The sequence below is a fragment of the Enhydra lutris genome, unplaced genomic scaffold (genome assembly GCF_002288905.1).
Source record: "Enhydra lutris kenyoni isolate GAN:26980312 unplaced genomic scaffold, ASM228890v2 scaffoldscaffold11, whole genome shotgun sequence".
Classification (NCBI taxonomy): domain Eukaryota; kingdom Metazoa; phylum Chordata; class Mammalia; order Carnivora; family Mustelidae; genus Enhydra; species Enhydra lutris.
In genome coordinates, this window is record NW_019154095.1 from 35153080 (window position 1) to 35178271 (window position 25192).

The window sequence follows — 25192 nt, forward strand, 5'->3', positions numbered from 1 at the left end:
CAAGCTGTCCACCTCCAATTCTGCTCCTATAGCACTGACAGTATTGCAAAACAAAGGCGAAAAAGCCCTTTTATAACCTCTTACGGCTCTCCAGGCTTTAGGATAAAATCCAAAAAGCAGAAGACCTTCCTTGATTTGCCTACTGTCCAGCCTCATCTCCTGGGGCTACAGCTTTCCCATCTTGCCCTCCACCTTTCTGGCATCTCCTCCTCTCTCATCAACAGCTTTAAGATTCTATTCAGATGTACTGAAATACTCCAAGAAGCTTTTCCAGACCACCTCTCACACATTATACACACTCTGAAGCCAGGTCAAGTACCCTCTTCTGCTGGCACAGCATCCTACCTATGCTTTACCACAGCACTTAATACACTGTAAGGAGCTAGCTTAACCTACAGGAAGTGTGTGTGCATGTGTGTGTGCATGCACGTGTGCATCTGTGAAACTCTGGATACCAACTGCTGTTACTTGTCCTCTGTGGGCTGAAACAATGTTGGGCCAAGGTTCCTGCCAGCTCCTCCTTCTTTCCCATTCTGGTGCTACTGCAGTGGGAAGGAGAACAAAAGTTACTGCCAGGTTGTCCCCACCCCAACCTATGCAGGCTTCTTTAACAAAAAACAACAACAACCGAAAAAAAAAAAAAAACAATTATTTACTGACCATCTACTATTTACTAGACACTAGGCTAAGCACTAAAGTTACAGGGAAGAAAATTCAAACATGGCTCCTGAAATTGTACAGTTACATTATTACTGGAGAGAGAAAAGCAGTAAAAGGCAATTGCTAGAGCTGAGGCTCAGAAATTGCTCCTGGTTAAGATTCATTTATTCATTTCATGTCGAGTATTGTATTATGTTTAGTCTTGAGTACTAGAGATAAAGGATGAGCAAATCAGAGTCCCTGGTGACAGAAAGGGACAAACGCCTGGATGGCAAGAGAAAACATCCAGGGTTAAGAAGCTGTGGGATGTGGGGACAGAGAGAGGATACTGGGGACCTCAGACATTTCCAGACTTAGAAAAACAAAACAGTTTTAACCTGTGGAAAGGGAGGAAGGTGCCTTTCCAAAAACCTACATTAACCATTACCTAAAAGGGTTTCAGCTAAGAACTTTCTTGGTTTCTTGGGGCACATGGCTGGCTCAGCTGGTGGAGGATGGGACTCTTGATCATGGGGTTGTGAGTTCAAACCCAACACTGGGCATACAGCTTGCTTAAAACAACAACAACAGGGGCGCCTGGGTGGCTCAGTGGGTTAAGCCTCTGCCTTCGGCTCGGGTCATGATCCCAGGATCCTGGGATCGAGCCCCGCATCGGGCTCTCTGCTCAGTGGAGGGCCTGCTTCCTCCTCTATCTCTGCCTGCCTCTCTGCCTACTTGTGATCTCTGTCTGTCAAATAAATAAATAAAATATTAAAACAACAACAACAACAACAACAACAACAACATACAGGGCACCTGGGTGGCTCAGTCGGTTAAGCATCTGCCTTTGGCTTAGGTCTTGATTCCAGGGTCCTGGAATGGAGCCCCACAGTGGGAATCCCTGCTTAGCAGGGAATCTGTTTCTCCCTCTTCCTCTGCCCCCTATGCCTGTGTGTGTTCTCTCTCTCTCTCCCTCTCTCAAATAAAATCTTCAAGAAAAAAAAAAAAAAAGAAAGAGAAAAGATCTTCTTTGGCTTTTTAATATCACAATTTCCAAATATCTAGATTATTAGAAGGGTCTTTCTTGATACGCTGCAAAACTAAATCATAAGCATTTAATGAAAGCACACTACATAATTCATGTAAATAAAAATGACTTAGACACTAGACAATATGAAAAGACTGGAAGTCTATGTTAAGGATGTGGGACTACTTCACCTTTGAATCCCCAGACCAACTACTGTGCCTGACACATTATCAATAAACAAATCAATTATAAACCAAAGAGAGCATCACAATAAGGGCCCATAGGATTGGCTTAACAATCTAAATATTTCAATATAAATTATAACCATTAACTAGTTTTACTGAAATGCCACTTTACGAGCAGCAGGCATTTAGAACTGACTGTAGAGGTTTGCTTCTTCCATTCTTAAGAAAGGTCATGAATAAAGCTAGTAAGTATCTATATTGTGATTATATGTCCAAAGCAAAACCAAACTAGCAGTAGGTAACTCAGGTCACTAAGAGGAAAACACAACAAAAAAATTTTGCCCCAATTATTTTTAAATTTTTTCAAAAGTTATGTAAACTTATTATTATCAAGTAATCCTTCCATTAGAAATTGGAGAAGATAGTCTTTTTTTTTCTTTTTTTTTAAGATTTTTATCTATTTATTTGAGGGAGAGAAGGGGGAGGAACAGAGGGAGAGGGCCAAGCAGACTCCATGCTGAGCATGGAGCCTGATGCAGGGCTCAATCCCAGGACTCCAAGTTCACAACCTGAGCCGAAACCAAGTGCTGCATGTTTGACTGAGCCATCCAGGCTCCCCTAGAGTAGAAGATACTTTATTACATGCTAGAAGCACAGAGTATAAACACATCACACAAGATAGTCATTGACAGACAAGAGATTTTTCTCTCAGGATACTAAACATTTAACATAACCACATTTAATACAAAGCTCACTACCATGAATCAAATAATTCTATGGGCATATATAAAATATTAACATATTAGGGTCCACATTTATTAAAACAATAGATATAGAATAAAATGAATCTTTTCTGTCTTTTGTTTTAGTGTATAAAAATTGCAGTCACGGGACACCTGGGTGGCTCATTCCATCGAGAGCCCAACTGACTCCTGGTTTTGGCTCAGGTCATGATCTCGGAGTGGTAAGGTCAAGCTCTGTGTGGGGCTCCACGCTCACTCTGTAGTTGGCTTGAGATTTTCTGTCTCTCTTTCTTTCTCTCTCTGCCCCTCCCCTGGCTTGCTCTCTCTCTAAAATAAATAAATAAATCGTAAAAACAAAAACAAAACGCCTGCAATCACTACTAATGATATCAAGAGAAACTGTCACAATATTATCACCATTGAGCATAACACATAAGAATCTGAACCTCTAGTAAAATGACTTTCCTTTTTTCATTCATTCATTCATTCATTCATTCATTCATTTATTTGACAGACAGAGATCACAAGTAGGCAGAGAGAGAGAGGAGGAAGCAGTCTCCCCGCTGAGCAGAGAGTCCGATGCGGGGCTCGATCCCAGGACCCTGGGATCATGACCTGAGCCGAAGGCCGAGGCTTTAACCCACTGAGCCACCTAGGTGCCCCGACTTTCCTTTTTTCAAATTATTTATAGACAAATACAAAAACCTGTACTAAACACAAAATCAATTTATATGAGAATGACAAGCTATATTTGAGGTGTCTTTGAGTAACTTTAGCCTCCAGAGAACTGCCAAATGTGTTCAGGTATCTGAAATTCATGTTTATCTTTAATTTTCAAGGCAAAGGGTAGCAGTGCCATCTTTAATCATGGAAAACCCAACCATTAAAACCAATCTAAGCTGACCCCTGAACAACGCGGAGGTTAGGGACTAACACCGAGTGCAGTCAAAAACCTGCAGATAACTTCTGACTCCCCCAAAATTTAATTACTAATAGCCTACTGTTGACCTTACTGATAACATAAACAGTCATTTAGTACATGTTCCATGTTACACACATTACATACTATATTCTTACAATAAAGCTAGAGAAAATATTAAGAAAACCACAAGGAAGAGAAAAATATACTTACAGTACTGTATTTATAAAAAAAAAAAAAATCTGTAAGTGAACCTACACAGTTTAAATGGTAGCAATCAATGGTCAACCGTACTTCAATTCTAGAAAACGTACAAGGAACTTACGATGTTTTGTTCATTGCTGTGCCCTATCCCCTGGTACAGTAAGGGAATGAGGAAGACTGCTAAATGAAAGGCTGCTAAATGAATACAGAGATGGCAGGAAACAACAAAGGAAATTACAACTGCTGTTTTACTAAATACTCATTTCCAACCAATAATGAAGGCAGAAGAAAATACATTTGGCTATCAAATAGAGCCAAAAGCATTGCCCAAAATCATAGCACTACTGTTTGCTGTAACAGGACTTCAACTTCATAATCTAAAATTATGCAGATAATTCCAGTATGTAACCTTCTTTGGAAACCTCGTCGAACTGCTGTGTTATGCTAACCTCTAAAATTACTAACATTTCTCAAGAGTCAAGTATGACTTACCAAATCAAATTTGGTCTTTTGTATCTAGACTTTACGTAACTCACTGATCAAGAAGTGATCCAAAATTTAAATACATGACTGAGAATTAGACTAAGAAGGCAATACATTTACCAACAAGTTCACACTCTGAAAGGGGTTTTTCCAACCCGATATCAAGAGAAACTAACATTTTGGCCCAGATAACTTATTCTGGAGGGGCTGTCATGTGAATTGTAAGACGTATAATAACAACCTGACCTCAACCCACTAGATGACAGTAGTACCACCTGCCAGTATTAACAACCAAAAATGTCTCCAGACCTTGCCAAATGCTCCCTTGGGGGGCAAAATACCCCCAGGGTTGAGAACCACTTTCCTAAAATGATGTTAATCAAAATGTAAATGCTTACTATCTCTGAATGGAATTATGGATGAGTTTTTTTCTTTTTTTGCTTTACCTTTTGCTTCTCTCTAGATTCTATAATAAGCATATAAAAATTCTAATATATTTTTCAAAAGAAAAAAATACCATCCACTAATTATAAACCAAGAAAATATTCGTATTTATTCAGCTTGTACCCAATTTTTAAAGACTAATGGGCACAGCTGGTTTTTCCAAATATGAAACATTTGGAGTATCTGGATATAAGTATCAAAATGTTAAACAAAAAACTGCAATTCAATAGACCCAGATTTTTATCTATATAAGTATCTCTTGAGGGGCGCCTGGGTAGCTCAGTGGGTTAAGCCTCTGCCTTCGGCTTGGGTCATGATCTCAGGGTCCTGGAAATCAAGACCCACACTGGGCTCTCTGCTTAGCAGGGAGCCTGCTTCTCCCTCTCTCTCTGCCTGCCTCTCTGCCTACTTGTGATCTCTCTCTCTCTGTGTCAAATAAATACACAAAATCTTTAAAAAAAAAAAAAAGGAAGAATCTCTTGAAACTTCAAATGAAGAATACTTTAAAGATGCTTTAAGTAGAACAGTGTCATTTACTGAGCACTTATGTCTTGTTCCAAGTGCTTTATAAGAATTACAACATTAAGCCCTAAGAAAAACTCTGTAAAGTGAATATTAGCATCTCCATTTTACAGAAGAGGAAACTGAAAAACAGGTTAGGTGGCTTGTCCAAAGTCATACAGATATTAAGTGATAAAGCCAGGAGTCAAACTGAGACAGTCTTACTTCATGACCTGCACTGTTTATCACATGCTGTACTGTCACTGACCACTAAGCCACTTTTCTGTCAGGTCTGTATTAGTTTAGAAAGGCAATGCTTATTGCTTCAGAAAACATCCCTTATTACTGTAATTAACAAAGACAATATCTTCAACTTGAATTGAGGCTGTGATAGAATAATGCCCCCCTACCACATAACCACACTCTAACCCCTGGAACCTGTGAATATGTTACCTTATGTGGTAAAGGGGACTTTGCAAATGTAATTAAGGATCTTACAATGGAGAGAATATCCCAGATAATCTAGGTGGGACCAATGTAATCACAAAGATCCTCCTAAGTGAAAAAGGGAGAGAGAAGATTCAGAGATCTGAAGACACTATACTTCTGGCTTTGAAAACAGAGAAGGGGGACCATAACCCAAGGAATGTAGGCAGCCTCTAGAAGCTGGAAAAGGCATGAAAACAGATTCTTCCCTAGAGCCTCCAGAAGGAATGCAACCCTACCCATATCTTGATTTTAGCCCCATGAGACTTCTGACATCCAGAACTCTGAGACAGTAAATCTGTTGTTTTAAATTTTGTTGTGTTTAAGCCACTAGGTCTGACATCATTTGTTACAGAGGCAACATATTAGAGTCTTCACGGAAAGCATTTCCAAACACTCACTTTGTTGTCCTTACTTCCACTAACATCCCTATAAAGCATATAAAAGGGAGAAGGTAAATTACCATAGATTCATTAGCCTAAGATTTGGGGAACTGAAACAAATATCAGTTTAAAAAGTCTTACCTATCACAACATAAATACTCCTACCTATGGATATAAATATACTAATGTCACCTAAATTTGTCCCTGCACAGCCAGAAAAAGCCATTAGTTGCTACCTTTTACATATGCAGAAGAAAAGGAAATTATTTCTTCCCATTCTGAAGGCACAGTCACTGCTGCTTTCTATGCTCTTGAGTTAACTTTCATTCTAATCATAGATGTGATGCAAATAATGAAAGGGCAGTAAAGCCATTTCCATACATGACACAATGTTATGAGTCCTTTTATTACTAAAATATATTTTGTAAAAGATTTTATTTATTTCAGAGAGCTCTTGAGTGAGTGCATACAAGTGGGGGAGAGAGGGGGGCAGAGGGAGAGGGAGAAGCAGACTCTCCACTGAGCAGGGAGCCCGCTCACATGGGGCTCTATCCCAGGACCCTGAGATTATCACCTCAACCAAAGGCAGACACTTAACTGAGCCACTCAGATACCCCTAAAATACTGTGTTTAAAATTTGCAATTTCTGATAACTAAAATCACTGGACCATACTGGATATTGTGAACAATTTTCACAAAACTATTGGGGGGGGGGGGAGCGTGGAGAAAATTTGCAGTAGTAAAGACAGCACTGTGGTAAGAGCTATTTAAAAAAAAATCTTTCAATTTAAACACAGGATAGCCAATTAAAAAAGAAAAGCCTCACATAGCTGTTCTAAAAAACTGTATTACACCAGTATTTTTCTAATGAATAACCTCTAGGTGGAAATGAATCTTGTAAAGGCAAGTAACAATAAGTTCCCTAAATAAAAAGGCTTTCATTTACATCTTAAAATGCTGTTTAACTATTTAAGAAAATGTACAGATATAAGTAAAAATAAAATCCTTCCCACACCTACCATGTTGGCATTTAAAAATCAGAAATTAAATCACCTAACTTACTGTAAAAGAATATTTGATTTCCAACTGTTTTTTTTTTAGATTTTATTTGAGAGAGAGAGTAAGCAAGAGAGAGAACACAAGCAGGGGGAATGGCAGAGGAAGAGGGAGAAGCACACCCCCCAGTGAACAGGGAGCCTAATGAGGGGCTCCATCTCAGGACCCCAGGATCATGACCCAAGTTGAAAGCAGACACTTAACCAACTGAGCCACCCAGGCGCTCCAACTACTTGCAGATAAATCGTAATCAGCCAAATACTGTTTACATCAGTTAAAGTGCCTATGTCTGCTACACAGCAATGTTTGTTCATAGACCCTAAGTCAAAACAACACATAGGAAAATCAGAAGTAGGCAGTGCTGCTGGAATGGTTCTCCTACCATTCCAAACCAATGGTATACAAATGACTTTCAGTAAACCCCTTAATCTCTAAAAGGTTCGGAAATGAGTCTCAATACTCAAAAACTGACTATGGAAATTTTTCTCTTTTCCCCTCTACTTTGTCAACTCTCTGATGCTTTATGTGGATGGGATTTATTTAGTACATATATGTATGTCTGGACTAAAGTTTGTTTTTAAAATAAGAGTCCCCAGAGAAACATTTCTATACAAAATCATTCTAAACCAATCACTTTAATTACCCACACCAACGTCGCTAAGATAATCAAAAGCTGAGGCTCACCTTGCTGATTTCCACATTTCACATGGTATGTTATTCCAGATATATATCTCATTCCTCACAGAATCCTTTTTGTTTGTGACATGGTTCATTATTGAACACCAACTATATGCCAGACCCTGTTCCAGGTCCTGGGAAATCAAAGGAAGTAAGATTCTGGTCTCATGGAGCTTAAATAAGCAAGAAAATTTCACATAGTGATAAGCTATATATAGTAATAAAGCAGGGCAATAGGATGCAATGACCGGGGGACTAGATGATATAAATAGGATTCACAGATTCAAATCTGGGAATTAGTCATATACAAAGATTTGAAGAGGGTAAGTGAAGAGGTGATCATTAGGTGTATCTTTTATTTCCTTTCAATTTCTGTTTGTTTCAGAGGCTTCTGAGCTACAGCTATAGTAAAAAGATTTAAATAATAGTTTAGTCAAGTATTCCATGTAACATGAAAAGTTTAAGCTTTAAATAAGTTTAATAAAACTGTAATATTCCAAAATACTACTGCAATGAAATTATTCTGTTCTGAATTTTTCAAAATAGCTTCAAATAGCTATTACTAAGTTGTTTTCTCTGACTGGATTTCTTCACTAAGACAGTATTTTGGAAAGAGATTTTAAAACCCAACCCCACAAAAACACAGAAATACAGTAATCATAAGAGCAAAGAATGTGAAAAATCTATTTAATTCTTTCCTTTATTAGGAGTGTCTAGGAATGGGGTGTCTAGGTGGCTCAGTAGGTTAAGTGTCTGACTTCATTCAGCTCAGGTCATGTTCTCAGGGTCCTGGGATCAAGCCCTACGTTGGGCTCCCCTCAGCAGGGTTTGTTTGTCCCTCTCCCTCTGCACACCATCCCCAACCCCAGCTCATGCCCCTGCGGTACAAGACTCGCTCAAAAAAAAAAAAGAAAGAAAGAAAGAAAAGAAAATCTCGGGATGGTTGGGTGGCTCACTCAGTCAAGCATCGACTCTTGATTTCAGCTCAGGTCATGATCACAGGGTCATGAGGTCTGGCTCCGTGTTGGGCTCTGTGCTCAGCTGGGAGTCTACTTGAGATTCTTTCCTCCCCCCTCACTCTCTCTCTGTCTCTAAAACAAAAAAATAAATCTTAAAAATATATATCTAAATCTGTGCTGGCCAAATGTGACTACTTAATTTTAAATAAGCCACCCAGGCGCCCCCCATCTTCTTTTTTATTTTTATTTTTTTTTTAAAGATTTTTTTATTTATTTATTTGAGAGAGATCACAAGTAGACGGAGAGGCAGGCAAAGAGAGAGAGAGGAGGAAGAAGGCTTCTTGCTGAGCAGAGAGCCCGATGTGGGACTCGATCCCAGGACCCTGAGATCATGACCTGAGCCGAAGGCAGCGGCTTAACCCACTGAGCCACCCAGGCGCCCCCTCATCTTCTTTTTTAAAGTAGATTTTATTTTTAAATAATCTCTACACCCAACGTGGGGCTCAAACTCACAACCCCGAGATCAAAAGTCACATGCTCTTCCAACTGAGCCAGCAGGCACCCCTAGATGTTATCTCAAAGAGCAAACAATTATATGAAATTCACAACCAGCATCTATTTACATAAACAAATAAAATTGTAGAGGGTAAGATCAGCACCACTGTATTTCTTTCTACAAAATTCTCTAAGTAATCAAGGTGTGTTAGACAAGTGGCACATTTTAATTTTTATTTTTAATTTTTCTGCGTCTAGGGGCGCCTGGGTGGCTCAGTGGGTTAAAGCCTCTGCCTTCGGCTCAGGTCATGATCCCAGGGTCCTGGGATCGAGCCCCGCATTGGGCTCTCTGCTCTGCTTCCCTCTCTCTCTCTACCTGCCTCTCTGCCTACCTGTGATCTCTGTCAAATTAAAAAAAAAAATTTTTTTTCTGAGTCTATACTACTAATAAAAGAGCAACACTGTTTTTAAAAGCATAACCGTACTACCTCACAATCTGTTTAACTCTAGTGTTGCCCCAAATATTTTTGAAATTTACACTTAAAAATTTTCCATGAAAGGGACGCCTGGGTGGCTCAGTTGGTTAAGCCACTGCCTTCGGCTCCGGTCTAATCCCAGAGTCCTGGGATTGAGTCCCACATTGGGCTCCTTGCTCAGCGGGGAGCCTGCTTCTCTCTCCGCCTCTGCCTGCCACTTTGCCTGCTTGTGCTCTCTCTCTCTCTCTGACAAATAAATAATAAATAAAATCTTTAAAATTTTTTTCCATGAAAACTGTGTGGATGACAGTTAAGGATATTAAAATATCCTGTATTAGGAAGTGACCTGCATGAAATTAATACAATGAATGAAATATAAACAAACAAATCACACAACCCTATATTTCAGTGAACTAGACAGTGTATCACTAAATACAACTACACAAATTTCATTCGACTATGATTTCTTTATTATAGAATGTTTTAGGTTGCTTTGTAGTTCTTATTTTTTCCTGACTAAACCACAGTACTACTGAACTGCCTTGTATCAATGCAAAACTTACTAGTAATATACCCTGTTTCCCTTATCTATTTGGTTTAACCTCAACTGTCTTCACTTTGTTCTTGACCACACCCAGCAAAAACAGACACAGTAATTACCACTTGAAGAAAATTTAAATTATTTTTCTATCCCTTACATCAAGGGTACTGGCTCACACTGAAAATTACTCAAACTAATTAACTCCTATCAGTCATCTTGTTCCATTCACCATGAAATCTAGTAAACTAACAAGCTGATCCATGTATCTTCCTAACTCTTTCACCAACAAACTTCTAAGTTATGGTACAGTAGTTTCTTTTTTTTTTTTTTTTTTTTTTAATTTATTTATTTGACAGACAGAGATCACAAGCAGGCAGAGAGGCAGGCAGAGAGAGAGGAGGAAGCAGGCTCCTTGCCGAGCAGAGAGCCCGATGCGGGGCTCGATCCCAGGACCCTGAGATCATGACCTGAGCCGAAGGCAGCGGCTTAACCCACTGAGCCACCCAGGCGCCCCGGTACAGTAGTTTCTTGAGATTAGTTCTTAAAATTGTGCAAATGTTCAAACTTGACTTTCTTTTACCTTGTATTCTCCATTTCCCACAGCAAGGCAAAAAGAGAATGTATCGCAGAAATGATACATAGTTTTTGAAATACTAAGTGATTTATTGTAATATCTAAAATCATAATTTACTGAGTTTATCTTTCCTCTAAAGACCAGTTTTTGGTTAATCAGGTTTATCACTTTAATACCTGAGGATCAACTGTATTCAACATTTCATCTTGAAAATAAGCAATAAAAGAACATAAGTCACTTCATAGCATACACTCAAATTTTACACTATCACCTATTTGCTTAATCAGAACACTAAGCATTGGTGAAGCTATAGCCATTATGCTGTTGTAATAACAATAGTGGAAGTAAATTTGGACTGGAAAGTTAACTTCGTGTTCGTACTTGCATCAGCACAAATTCTTACAACTGGGAAACACTCATATAACCCATGAAAAGATTCTGTTCAAGTATTAGTCACCATTCAACTTTTAACTTCTGTGAAAGAAAACGTAGGCCAACTGAGTTATTTCTTCATCCATTAAACATGGGACTAACAGCTAGCTCATTTTGCAAATATTTTTCTTATATTAAAAAAAGTCATTAGTTATCACCTATATGCTGGTACAGTTACAGGTACATTCTAACGATTCTGCTTTGCATCCCTGTAATTCCAAAAAGCAGTCATTTTCATCTCCAGAGATGATAACACTGAGCCTTTGTTGTTAGGATGGGAATAGGTCTCCTTGATTCTTGCCCTACACTCCACTGCCCACTGAGTTGGGAGAAAAAAAAAAAGATGTTTTGTTAAATGGCTTAAAGCAAACAGAATGACAGAACAACTTTCAGGGTGAAGGTCAGTGCAAAGCAAACCTCTCAATAAGAAAAAAATAGTTCCTATAAGATAACAAGTTTGTTACCGTTAACTATATAGGTATAGAACACACTTTCTATAGACATTTTCTAAGATAAAATGCTTCTAAATAAAATATGAATGAAAAGAAACATTTGAAAGTACATAAAACCTCTTTCAATAAAGCCATCTTGACTGGGCAGGAGAACGATTTTATAATTTAAAAAAATCTGCCACATACTTTAGTTTCTTAAACTTGAAGAAACTTTGCATGTCAGGTTTTCTTTTTTCTTTTTAAGATTTTATTTATTTGACAGATAGAGATCACAAGAAGGCAGAGAGGCAGGCAAAGAGAGAGGGAGAAGCAGGCTCCCCACCAAGCAGAGAGCCCGATGCGGGGCTTGATACCAGGACCCTGAGATCATGACCTGAGCCGACGGCAGGGGCTTAACCCACTGAGCCACCCAGGTGCCCCAATGTCAGGTTTTCTTAACACAGGAAATATGAGCATCTTCTTTTCATCAGTGACTTTCTAAACTCACTCATAAATGGATGTGGAGTATATTTCAGTCAATTATATCTCAATAAAGCTGGAAATAAAATTTAAAAAATAAATGCTAGTGATTACAAAGAAAAACTATCACACAAGCAACTGTGTTATCATATATATGTACTATACTTTAAAAATCAAATATTTAACAAAGTTTTCTGATACTGCTGGGTGTTTAAGTTGACTCAAAACTTTCTGGAAATATTCTAAAATTAATTGTGGTAAGGGGCGTCTGGGTAGCTCAGTCCACTGAGTGTCTGACTCTAGGTTTTGGCTTAGGTCATGATAATCACAGTCATGAGATCAAGCCCTGTGTGGGGCTCTGCGCTCAGCGGGGAGTCTGCTTGGAGATTCTCTCCCTCTGCTCCTCCCCCAACTCTCTCCCTCTCAAATAAATCTTTAAAAAATAATAAAATTAATTTTAACTGTGGTGATGGTTGTATAATTCTACCAATATACGAAAAAACAGTGCACTGTATACTTTAAATGGGTCAATTACATGGTATGTGAATTATTTCTAAACAAAACTTATTTTAGTACTATGTTGAATAGCAGTGGTGATAGTGAACAGCCCTGCTGTGTTCCTGACCTTAGGGGAAAAGCTCTCAGTTTTTCCCTACTAAGAATGATATTTGCAGGGTGCCTGGGTGGCTCAGTGGGTTAAAGCCTCTGCCTTCGGCTCAGGTCATGATCTCAGGGTCCTGGGATCGAGCTGCGCATCAGGCTCTCTGCTCATCAGGGAGCCTGCTTCCCTGCCTCTCTGCCTACTTGTGATCTGTGTGTGTGTGTGTGTGAAATTAAAAAAAAAAAAAAAAGAATGATATTTGCTGTGGGTTTTTCATAGATGGCTTTTATGATACTGAAGTATATATGCTCTATCCCTACACTGTGAAGAGTTTTTGGTGTTTTTGGTTTTTTTTTAAGATCCTATTTATTTATTTGACAGACAGAGATCACAAGTTGGCAGAGAGGCAGGCAGAGAGAGGAAGGGAAGCAGGCTCCCCGCCAAGCAGAGAGCCTGATGCGGGGCTCGATCCCAGGACCCTGAGATCACAACCTGAGCTGAAGGCAGAGGCTTTAACCCACTGAGCCACCCAGGCACCCCGTGAAGAGTTTTGATCAAGAAATGATGTTGTACTTGTCAAATGCTTTTTAAGAATCTATTGAGAGTATCATATGGTTCTTGTTCTTTCTTTTATTAACGTATTGTATCACATTGATTGATTTGTGGATGTTGAACCAACCTTGCAGCCCAGGAACAAATGCCACTTGGTCTTAGCCTCAGCAATCAGACACCAAAAAGAAATAAAAGCATCCGAATCAGCACAGAAGTCAAACTCTCACTCTTTGCAGATGATATGATACTTTTGTGGAAAACCCAAAAGACTCCACTCCAAAACTGCTAGAACTTGTACAGAAATTCAGTAAAGTATCAGGATATAAAATCAATGCACATAAATCAGTTGTATTTCTATACACCAACAGCAAGAAAAAAGAAAGAGAAATTAAGGAGTCAATCCCATTTATAATTGCACCCAAAACCATACAATACCTAGGAATAAACCTAACCAAAGAGGCAAAGAATCTGTACTCAGAAAACTATAAAGTACTCATGAAAGAAATTGAGGAAGACACAAAGAAATGGAAAAATGTTCCATGCTCATAGATTGGAAGAATAATATGAAAATGTCTAAGCTACCTAAAGCAATATATACTTTTAACACAATCCCTATCAAAATACCATCAATATTTTTCAAAGAAATGGAACAAATAATCCTAAAATTTATATGGAACCAGAAAAGACCCCGAATAGCCAGTTGAAAAAGAAAACCACTGTTGGCGGCATCACAATTCCAGACTTCAAGCTCTATTACAAAGCTGTAATAAAAAAGATAGTATGGTACTGGCAGAAAAACAGATACACAGGTCAATGGCACAGAATAGGGAACTCAGAAATGGACCCTCAACTCTATGGTCAACTAATCTTTGACAAAGCAGGAAAGAATGTCCAATGGAAAAAAGACAGTCTCTTCAACAAATGGTGTTGGGATAATTGGACAGCCACGTGCAGAAGAATGGAACTGGACTATCTCCTTACACCACACACAAAAATAGACTCAAAATGGATGAAAGACCTCAATATGAGACAGAAATCCATCAAAATCCTCAAGGAAAACACAGGCAGCAACCTCTTCAACCTCAGCCACAGCAACTTCTTCCTAGAAACATAGCCAAAGACAAGGGAAGTAAAGGTAAAAATGAACTATTGGGACTTGATCAAGATCAAAAGCTTTTGCACAGCAGAGGAAATAGTCAACAAAACCAAAAGATAACCAACAGAATGAGAGAAGATATTTGCAAATGACATATGAGATAAAGGGCTAGTATCCAAAATCTATAAAGAACTTATCAAACTCAACACCCAAAGAACAAATAATCCAATCAAGAAATGGGCAGAAGACATGAACAGACACTTCTGCAAAGACATCCAAATGGCCAACAGACACAGAAAAAGTACTCAACATCACTCGGCATCAGAGAAATACAAATCAAAACCACAGTGAGATACCACCTTGCGACAGTCAGAATGCCTAAAATTAACAAGTCAGGAAATGACAAATGTTGGTGAGGATGCAGAGAAAGGGGAACCCTCCTACACTGTTGGTGGGAATGCAAGCTGGTGCGGCCACTCTGTAAAACAGTATGGAGGTTCCTCAAAAAGTTGAAAATAGACCTACCCTACGACCCAGCAATCACACTACTGGGTATTTACCCTAAAGATACAAATGTAGTAATCCGAAGGGGAACGTGCACCCAAATGTTTATATAGCAGCAATGTCCACAATAGCCAAACTATGGAAAGACCCTAGATGTCCATCGACAGATGAATGGATAAAGAAGATGTGATATAGATATACAATGGAATACAATGCAACCATTAAAAAAAAAAAACTTGCCATTTGCAATGTCGTGGATGGAACTAGAGGTTGTTATGCTAAGCAAAATAAGTCAATCAGAGAAACACAATTATCATATGTGGGGGATCGTGGCGGGGTAGGGAGGGAAAAAATGAAATAAGATTGGACTGGGGAGGAAGTCGAACCATAAGAGACTCTTAATCTCAGGAAACAAACTGAAGGTTGCTGGGGGCTGCAGGGGTAGGGATGGGGGGCTGGGTTATGGACATTGGGGAGAGTATGTGCTATGGTGAGTGCTATGAATTGTGTAAGACTGATGAATCACAGACCCATACCCCTGAAACAAATAAAACATTATATGTTAATAAAAATAAATATATATAAATTAAATAAATGTTGAAAATGTAAAAAAAAAAAAAAAAGTATTTAAAAAAAAAACCTGGATGGCTCAGTCAGTTAAGCGTCAAAGACTCTTGGTTTCGGTTCAGATCATAATCTCAGGGTTGTCAGAGCAAGCTCACATGGGCTCTGTGCTCACAGAGAGAGTCTGGTTGAAACTCTCTCCCTCTGCCCCTCCCCCCGTTCTCACCCACAGGTGTGTGTGCACAAGCATGCGTGCTTTCTCTCTCAAAATAAATTTTTTTAAAAAAACCTCTGAAATGTTCGTATCTGTTATGTAATTCTACTTTTAGGAATTTATTGTAATGAAATAATCATAGTCATACAGTTTTTTATTTTTTTAATGTACAAGGATGTTCATCAAATCATAATATCCAAAAATTGTGAAGTGCCTAAAATACCATCAACAGAAAAATGGTAAACAGATATGGCACACCCATACAACAAAATTATATGTGAATTTTAAAAAATCACATTCTTAGTTAGAGGGTGCCTGGGTGGCTCATTCATTAAACGTCTGCTTTCAGCCAGGTCACGATCCCAGGGTCCTGGGATCAAGCCCCACACCCGGCTCCCTGCTCGGCAGGAAGCGTGCTTCTCCCTCTCCCACTCCCCCTGCTGTGTTCCCTCTCTCACTGTGTCTCTATCAAATAAATAAATAAAATCTTTTTAAAAAATCACGTTCTCAAAAAAATTGCTTTCACAATAAAGCATGTTACAAAATAATATTAATGTATAATTCCAGTTTGTTAAAAAATACATAGATGTGTAAGAAAAAAACACTGGAAAGATATAGAAATCTTAATACCTACTTCCAGTTGGCAGGCTTTCAAGTGATCTTAATCTTTTCTATATCTTACTGGTTTTCAATTTCTCTATAATAAACAATCCTTTCATAACTTAAGCACAATAAATGTTATTTTTAAACTAGCAGCCACTTTGAAAAGTACAAATTTTCCATTAAAAAGTAAAAACTAAAAGGGCTATCAGCATTTCTTAGGAATATTATGTGTGTGTGCATGTATGTATATGTGCGCAATGCTTTAATTAATACATTAACCTCAATACCTTAAAACCGTATCTACTTCTATCCCCAATAAACAAATTCTAATGATCCATGTTTTTTTTTTTTTTAAAGAGTTTATTTATTTATTTGACAGAGAGAGACACAGCTACAGAGAGAACACAAGCGGGGGGAGTAGGAGAGGAAGAAGCAGGCTTCCCGCTGAGCAGGGAGCCCGATGCGGGGCTCGATCCCAGGACCCTGGGATCATGACCTGAGCCAAAGGCAGATGCTTAACGACTGAGCCACCCATGCGCCCCTAATGATCCATGTTTAATTTTACAGATGATAACACAGAAACCATGAGTTGGCCAAAAGCATATCAATTCTACTTCATACACAAAGCCAAATTACCTAAGTTAGGTTTAAAAAAGTATTTTAAGGAGTACCTGGGTGGCTCAGTGGGTTAAAGCCTCTGCCTTTGGCTCAGGTCATGATCCCAGGGTCCTGGGATCGAGCCCCACATCGGGTTCTCTGCTTCCTCCTCTCTCTCTCTGCCTGCCTCTCTGCCAACTTGTGATCTCTGTCAAATAAATAAATAAACTCTAAAAAAAAAAAAGTATTTTAAATCATGTTTGTTTCCACATCTAGGAAAATGCAACACATATGTTCATTTCAAAATCTAAAATAAATATTTTTCATCTTTGCTAGGGGAAAAATGAGCTAGAATAAAAAAGAACAACATTCTACTGCATTATAGAAAGGAATTCAAGGGTATGGTAAAGCACAGCGAGAAGTTTCTCATCAGGGCGCCCGGGTGGCTCAGTGGGTTAAAGCCTCTGCCTTTGGCTCAGGTCATGATCCCAGGATCCTGGGATCGAGCCTGGGACCGAGCCTGGGACCGAGCCCGATTCTGGGCTCTCTGCTCAGCAGGGAGCCTGCTTCCTCCTCTCTCTCTGCCTGCATGTGATCTCTATCTCTCAAATAAATAAATAAAATCTTACCAAAAAAAAAAAGAGTTTCTAATCACAATCAATATGAAATACTATGTTCTAATGTATTTGGATCCTGCAGAAATCATAAAAGAAACAAACAGCTTAAAGTGACAAGATTACAATAACCAAATAAAGGCTTTAATTTATGTACGTAAATGAGTTGTAAAAATGTCTTTTTCAAAACCACATTGCAGAATGTTATGCAAATAGACTGTATTTGTCAGGTAGAAAGGAAAAAAATTCAAGTTTTTCTGCTATCAAAATCCTCAAAAACGAACATTTAACCCTACTGAACATAAAAGAAAAGTCTAGTAAGACAGAAGCAAAATAAAGTTAAGTTTCTCCAGTTTTAAAAAAAACTTGATTCACCTAGACAAAATACAGAAAAGGTAAGAATCAAGAGGCATCAAGGATGAAGTGTCAAAATAGATTGTCACTACAGATTACTTCTCAGGTTAATACTTCTTGAATGGTTACATTAATGTGAAAGCAAGAGAGTCAAAGTAGTTTTTATAAAATAAGATAACTTAAGTTTGAATATTAATATATAGGCAAATTGGATATTTTCTAGGCAAAAGTCATTGCTAGAATCTGCGCATCAATCTAAAACTAGTCATTAAATTCTACCAAAAACTGCAACAGAGATGAACTCTGAAAAAACAACACTTTGTATAAAATGGCATGATTCTTACAGAATTTAGTGTTATTTTTTATTTCACATTCATTAATATAGCACTAAGATTTCAAATCACTAAATGACTACACTGCTAGGAAACATTTTTTTAAATTACCTAGATAACACTTTTGATAATAACAAAAACTGATGATTCAGTTTTTACATTTCCTGACCCCTCATGGGTTAATTTTTCAGGTTACTTTCAGCATATTGTTACCCTGAAACCCTGACTACCACCAAGGTAATACCAGCTAAAGGAATGAGGTGGTTTCTGTAGTTTTCCTTTAAGGGTTTATTACCTAGGCAGTGACTATATGATGTTTACTTTCTAATTATTTGCTTATACTGTACACTTACGTTTTATGCTTTTTTTCTTTATATGGAATGTTTCACAATTTAAAAGTTTTGAAATGTTTCTTTTTTAAGGTGTTTTGTGTGTGTTTTTAAAGGTACAGTTATTCTTAAGACTCTACAGTTAAAAGGTACTAGTAATACAAGACTCAACAGACACAATACTATCTTGACCACAGCTAAAATGCCATTAAGTAAAAGCAAGCCTCCATATAAGACTTCTTAACCTCAAATTAATTTGATAAACTAAGTTTTGTTTTACTTACAAAATCAGGATACATACATTTCTTAAATTTAAAATATCTACTTCTATATTTTAAGATGTTCACACATTATACCAAAATTTAAAAAGTATGTTCTATGGTAGAAAAATACTTTATTGTTAGTTAATGTTTATTAAAAGAAGGATAATGCAGGCTCTGAAAAAAAAAGTCAAAAAACATATATATTTCTAAAAAAAAGTTTTTAAATAAGCTCCACCCTTAATGTGGGGTTTGAACTTACAACCCCAAGATTAAGAGTCACGTGCTCTACTGACCACCTGCCAGGCACCACTGAAAAAGTTTTTTTTAAGTAATCAGACAAAAATCTGAAAACCTTATTCTACTTAACATGTCAATCTATTTGGCCTGAGGATTTCCTGAAATCTCAATTTCTCCATCTTTAAATTTGGGTTAAATAATTCTTGTGCTTTCCAACTTCACATTTTAAAACAAAGTCAAGTTACTGTGTAAGGATGCAATCAAATATCTCAGAAAATGTAGTTAAGTGCAAGGTATTATTAGATAAATGTATCTATTTATTTATATTTATATATCATATATATAGAATTCATATTCTTATATAAAATTTTTTCATTGTCCTATTCACTTTCTCAATATAGCTCTAAATCTACATGGAAAAAAGGGAACCTGGTAAGAAATAAGAGTTATCATTGTAGATCAGTCAATGATGACACAGATGCACATCTTAAAAAATTTAACAGCCAAGAATCATTTTTCAAAGAGCTTTTCAAATTCAAATCTCATCGATGGGCTGATGTACTTCAGGAGTAACAACACATATCCATCTAGTAAAAATGGAACATTCTCTAAATTCACAAAATTTTAAATATGCCTTTTACTTTTTATGCCACACTGTGCAGGTACAACATAATACATAAGTGTTTGAAAGTACTTATCAAGTACTCAGTAAAGTCAACAATAAAAACCAAAATGAAAACCCTGTAAGCTTTTTAAAAATGTGTTAGGTAGTTGTAGTATAGATAGTTGTAGTATAATCAATTTTCTAAATTTACCTTTATTAACATTTATAAAAACATTAGCCTGCAGAAATAAGGTCACCATTCATTTAAAAACTCAAAAGTTGGGCATGTTGTTTATTAACAAAGGAATAAATCATTTCAGTTGATTTCATTTCATTTCTTTCAAAAAATAACAGACTCTATTTTTTTTTTAAGTAAAACTAAAAACACCACTGCACCAGGAAACAGATTTTATAGATACCAAATTCTAAATCTTCTTAAGGCTTTTATGACTTTAATTTTTTAAGTGTCTAAAACAGACTTTGTTTCAAAAGAACCCAATGAATAAGTATCCATGGTAACTTGTTTTCTTCCTGATAGACAAAAATAATTAAAAATAATCAGTAGTGCCTGCTAAGATCTTTTAAAACTTGTTTTCAATGAGCCATTTTTTAGCTCATTTTAAAAAACTTAACAGTGCCTCAATTTTCTTTCCAAGTTTCTTTCCACGACCATAATGGACCTCTTATTTTTTTCATTTCATTGTTATCTTATTTCATTGACAATTTTATTAAAACAGAAAAAAATTCTGCCAAAACCGCTTCATTATCCAAAGCACAAACTTTAAGATACTTGTACAAGGTTCATTTACGTATGAAAAAATTGTCTGTACATATGCTATATGTACAATATGGTGAACAAGTATGAAAAAAGCCAAACAAGATCCTTTGCCTCACTGAAACTTAATCCCCTTGCACTCATTATGCTAAACATGCCTAACCTTGAATATTCCCCCTCACCTTGAGCTTCTACAGAAAGCTCAAATACCTTCATAATAATGAAGTAATGTAGTGTGGTATAAAGACCCAGGTAACAAGTCTGTTACCAAAGCCTTGAACTTAACTTCCTTAGGCCTCTGTTTTCTCTCTTATAAAATAAAGTAGTTGGACGGTATCTCCTCCATTTATTTATTTTTTTTAAAGATTTTATTTATTTATTTGACAGACAGAGATCACAAGTAGGCAGAGAGGCAGGCAGAGAGAGAGGAGGAAACAGGCTCCCTGCTGAGCAGAAAGCCCGATGCGGGGCTCTATCCCAGGACCCTGGGATCATGACCTGAGCTGAAGGCAGCATCTCCTCCATTTAAATGGGCTGTTAGGGACTTAATTCAAGACCTGTTATATTAATCAAAACAGCAAAAAATCTGTTAACATCCTGATGTTAATCAATATTCCAAACAAAGGAATACTATATGACCCTTAAAAAAAAAGTTGTAGATCAGTATGTGCTCATTTAAAAGGCTGTCCCAGGGACGCCTGGGTGGCTCAGTTGGTTGAGCGGCTGCCTTCGGCTCAGGTCATGATCCCAGCGTCTTGGGATCGAGTCCCGCATCGGGCTCCTTGCTCTGCAGGGATCCTGCTTCTCCCTCTGACACTCTGTCTGCCTCTGCTCTCTCTCTCTGACAAATAAATAAATAAAATCTTTGAAAAAAAATAAATAAATAAATAAAAGGCTGTCCCAGGTAGCCTATTAAAACACAAAAGCAATATGCAGACCGTATGTATGACCCAATTTATATGCATTTGAAGACAAATCTGCATATGTATGTACAGATATTTTCTAGGAAAACTCAGAAGAAACTTCAAAATGGTTATGGGGGAAACAGGGTGTTAACTATTTTCCCCTCTACCTCTTAGCCTTTTATAATATTTGAAAAAAAATTTAAATAACGAACATATATTATCTTCACACATTTTTTTAAAAGAAATGAAAAGTTCTGCAGATCCAGGTTCTATAAATAGAAAGACCTGGGTTCAAATACTGACTTGGCTAGTTACCATCTGTGTGGTGTTGAGTTACTCAACCTCAATTTCTCCACCTGTAAAGGGAGTTAATAGTAGTAACCTCATACAACTACAGTGGAAGGATAAAAGGAAATCATACACGTGAAACACTCAGCATAGCACACTGTAAGAAGATGACTATTAGCAGCTTTGCTATGATTATTATAAATACTATAAACTCCAGAAACAGAATAGACTTGACATTCCACTCAATGATGGCCAATCTCAAAGGCAACCAATTTCCTTTACCCAAAATTCAACCAATCTGATTACAGTAAGAAAGAGCGTATTTATTAAAGTTAAAAAAAAAAAAAAGCCATCGCAGGTAGCAGGTGTGCTGATGGACACAGTAATCGGAGCAAAGTCTGGGTTTTAATAATTATCATCTAACTAAAATAGCCTTCTTCATTATATGGATACCCATTCAAGGAGCCAGAATACTTATAGCAAGGCAGGAGACCCTGATCTTGACCACTGAATACACAGGAATACACTTTTTTTCTTAAGTAATTGAAGCTTCCAACATGAGTTTTTTCTTATTTTAATATACCATAATTTCTTATTTTCCTAAAAATTTATGGCACTGATAGTTCATGCACACAATTTACCAATTAATTATAAATAACATGTCAATTGAGTGGAAGACATAAACATGAAAAATCTCTACAAATTCCAAAAAGCATATTGAAAGGCATTTTTGAGTGAAACTTCTCCTCACCGAATTCTTAAAGATTCAGACTGAGTATCATCAAACCAAAATACTCCAAGTTGTAAACCTGGCCTTCAAACTAGCAAATACCCTCACAAAGTACTACTCTAACAAAATTCAATTTCATTTTTCTAACAAACCAAGAATACATCCTAAACTTCTTTATAACAACTGAAAGGATGTTGCAGTAAGACAGGTTAAATCAATATGTAGTACAACTGGTTTGAGGCCATCATAGCACAATTTTAACAGGACTTTCTGGTATTAGACAACAGTTTCAAAATCAATATGATGGGTTAAAGTTTGGATCACCCCAATTACAAGTATAAAACAAAAACAAAAGGTCACACACACACCACACACACATTTAATCTCTTTCAATATGAAAAGAAAATAGGCTACACTTAATTTATCTACTGTTAAGTTTGTCAGGATTTAAATCCTTAGAACAGTAACCATTTCAAATTACCTAAGAGTTACATTTTGATACATTAAAGAGTTACTGTAGCTTTCCTCAGAGTAACCTGAAGTTCCCACCAAAAACAAGCAAACAAAACAAAGAAAACAAAAAACCAAAAACTGGCACCTCACTGAGGCTCTAAGAACTGCAAACAACTTCATAGATCATTACACTGTGCTGAACTGGCATTTGGAGACTGTACTGAGCTAGACACATGAAAGCAAAAGAAGGGATGGAGGAGAGAGAGTGCATAAAAAAAGAAAACACTTCTTAACACACCCATCACCTATAAGCGTGAACTACCAAAAACAGTATTTTAAAATACATGTATTTCTAATTTTCCAACATTCAAAATACAGCAAACACATAATCTACCACGAGCAGATCTTTCTACCCCTTCTCACCCCCACACGATGCTTTGCCAAGAGCACAAGCCCAAGAAAAATAACCAATGCAATTTCCTTGTTTATGTAAAGAATTTCAGAAAACATGTTGACTGCTTCTGAAGCTTCTAAAACAAATGAATTTTCAATAGTTAAGACTTTTCATTATCACATTTGAAATATGATAGTAATGATTCCTTCAGCTAGTAAAAATATAGTTTCCACTTTATAAAAAGGGTTAATATTACACTGCAGCTCATTAGCATGCCTTGTTTGCAACCAGAAGGAAGAGGGAAAGGGGGTGGGGGGAGCAGCAAAACACACAAGATGGAAAACATCACTACCTCCTTTGGTGGTTATGAATAATATTAAATTACCACAAGATGTATGGGTAGGGTTCATGAATAGAAAGGGGGTTAACAATATGAACTGGCCCCTTCCAGATTCACACTGATGTCGGAAAGAAGGAATTTATTTACACTGCAGTGCCTGGCAGCAAACATGGCTGCCCCTACCCCCTTTAAATCTGAACAGTCTTCACTCCCTTAGCAAAACCATCAAATTATGGCCATGTCTCTACTGTCTTGCTACCATAACACTAACACATCTCCTCCTCCCTCAAAGCAGTAAAACCCACACCTCCCCATTTCACAACAATCACAACACCATAACCACTAGCTTCTATATTCACTAGCCTTGAAAGAAAAGGCCCAGAATACACAGAAATACAGGAACAAAAGGCTTTCTCTTCCTTTAACAACCCCCTTCCCCTTCTTTTCCACCCACTCTGTGATGCTTGGTCGATAGTTCTCATCCTTCTCAACATTCAGCTAATTTCCTTCCCTATACCAATCCTAGGTCTCCCAGTTTCCTGAGTCCATTTCCTATCTTCCTATGCATCCTGTCTCAACAATTTCTTATCCCTTTTCCAAATCCACCTTTTCCTCCACTTCCATTCCCTCGTTTGTCTCTTGATGCCCCATATCTCCATCAAATTCTACCCCCTTCCCCCAGATTCTTCTTGTTTCCACACTGCACCCCCAAACCTATTTCTCAGTCCACCCAGGTCTCTAATCTTCTCCAAACCTAACTCTTCTTCTCTTCCCCTGCCCCTCCCCCGTTCCATCTCTATCCCCGCCCCCATCCCACCTCTACTCCCAATTCCCAGCTCAGCGCCACTCCATCTCTTACCCCAATCCTACCTTCCCTGCCCCACCTCCCTATCTCCTCCACAACCCCTACTTGGCCCTCTGCTTTACCTCCTAGACTCCCCCAGAAGCCTTTCCGGCCACCCGCTGGTCCTCCCATCCCTGTTGGGGTCTCTCTACCCGGGTCCCATCCCTAGGTCGCCCCCTCCTCGTCGTTCTCTCCTCAGCCCTTCCTTCCAACACACACACACACACACACACACACACACTCACTCACTTTACCTTCAGTTTGTTCCATTCTAACCCCCCGGCCGTGTCAGTATGATCACAGGAGAGACACGGAGGCCCGGAGTGGGGCTGAGGTGCGGGCAGCCGCCGGGGCCGCGGGGGGGAGGACACGGAACCGAGCTAGGCCGCATGAAATCCCCGGGCTAGATTTTCCTCGCGCCGGACGCCTCTGCCATGGCTGCCGGCACCGAGAAGGGCCGCGGCCGGGCCGGGCCGGGCGTGAAGCTGAGAGGAGGAAGGCTGCGGGAGGAGGGGTGGACAGGGGCGGTGGAAGGATGGGGGTCGCCGCGCAGCTTCTGCTGCTAGAGAGAAGACTGTGGCTGGCGGCCGGGCCGGGGCAGCAAGGTCCTCGGGGCTCGATTTGGCCTTCGCACGCCTCTCCGCAGCGACCAGCGGACAGTCCCCTTCTGCCTCCGCCTCGGTCCTGGCCGCCGCTCCCGCCGCTGCTGCCGCCGCCGCCCGCTCCCGCCGCCGCCGCCGCCGCCGCCGCGCACAAAGCCCCCCCACCCGGCTCTCGGAGCGCCGCCGCCACCGCCGTCGCCGCCGCCGCCAAATCCTCAGCCCCTCATTGGCCGCTAGCCGCGGCGCCTGCTGGGAAATGCA

The 25192-nt window shown here is 38.6% G+C and overlaps 1 protein-coding gene across 4 annotated transcripts in view; it reads right to left on the minus strand.

Annotated features, from left to right (window-relative positions):
* LOC111144613 (nuclear receptor binding SET domain protein 3) overlaps positions 1–24942 on the minus strand; it is a 119889-nt gene extending 94947 nt beyond the window's left edge. For 3 of the 4 annotated variants that reach the window (XM_022498999.1, XM_022498998.1, XM_022498997.1), the window contains exon 1: positions 24584–24942. The gene's annotated coding sequence lies outside the window, so the exon portion shown is untranslated. The remainder of the gene's footprint in view (positions 1–24583) is intronic. The other variant, XM_022499000.1, reaches the window with a different exon arrangement.
* Between the last annotated feature and the right edge of the window lie 250 nt (positions 24943–25192).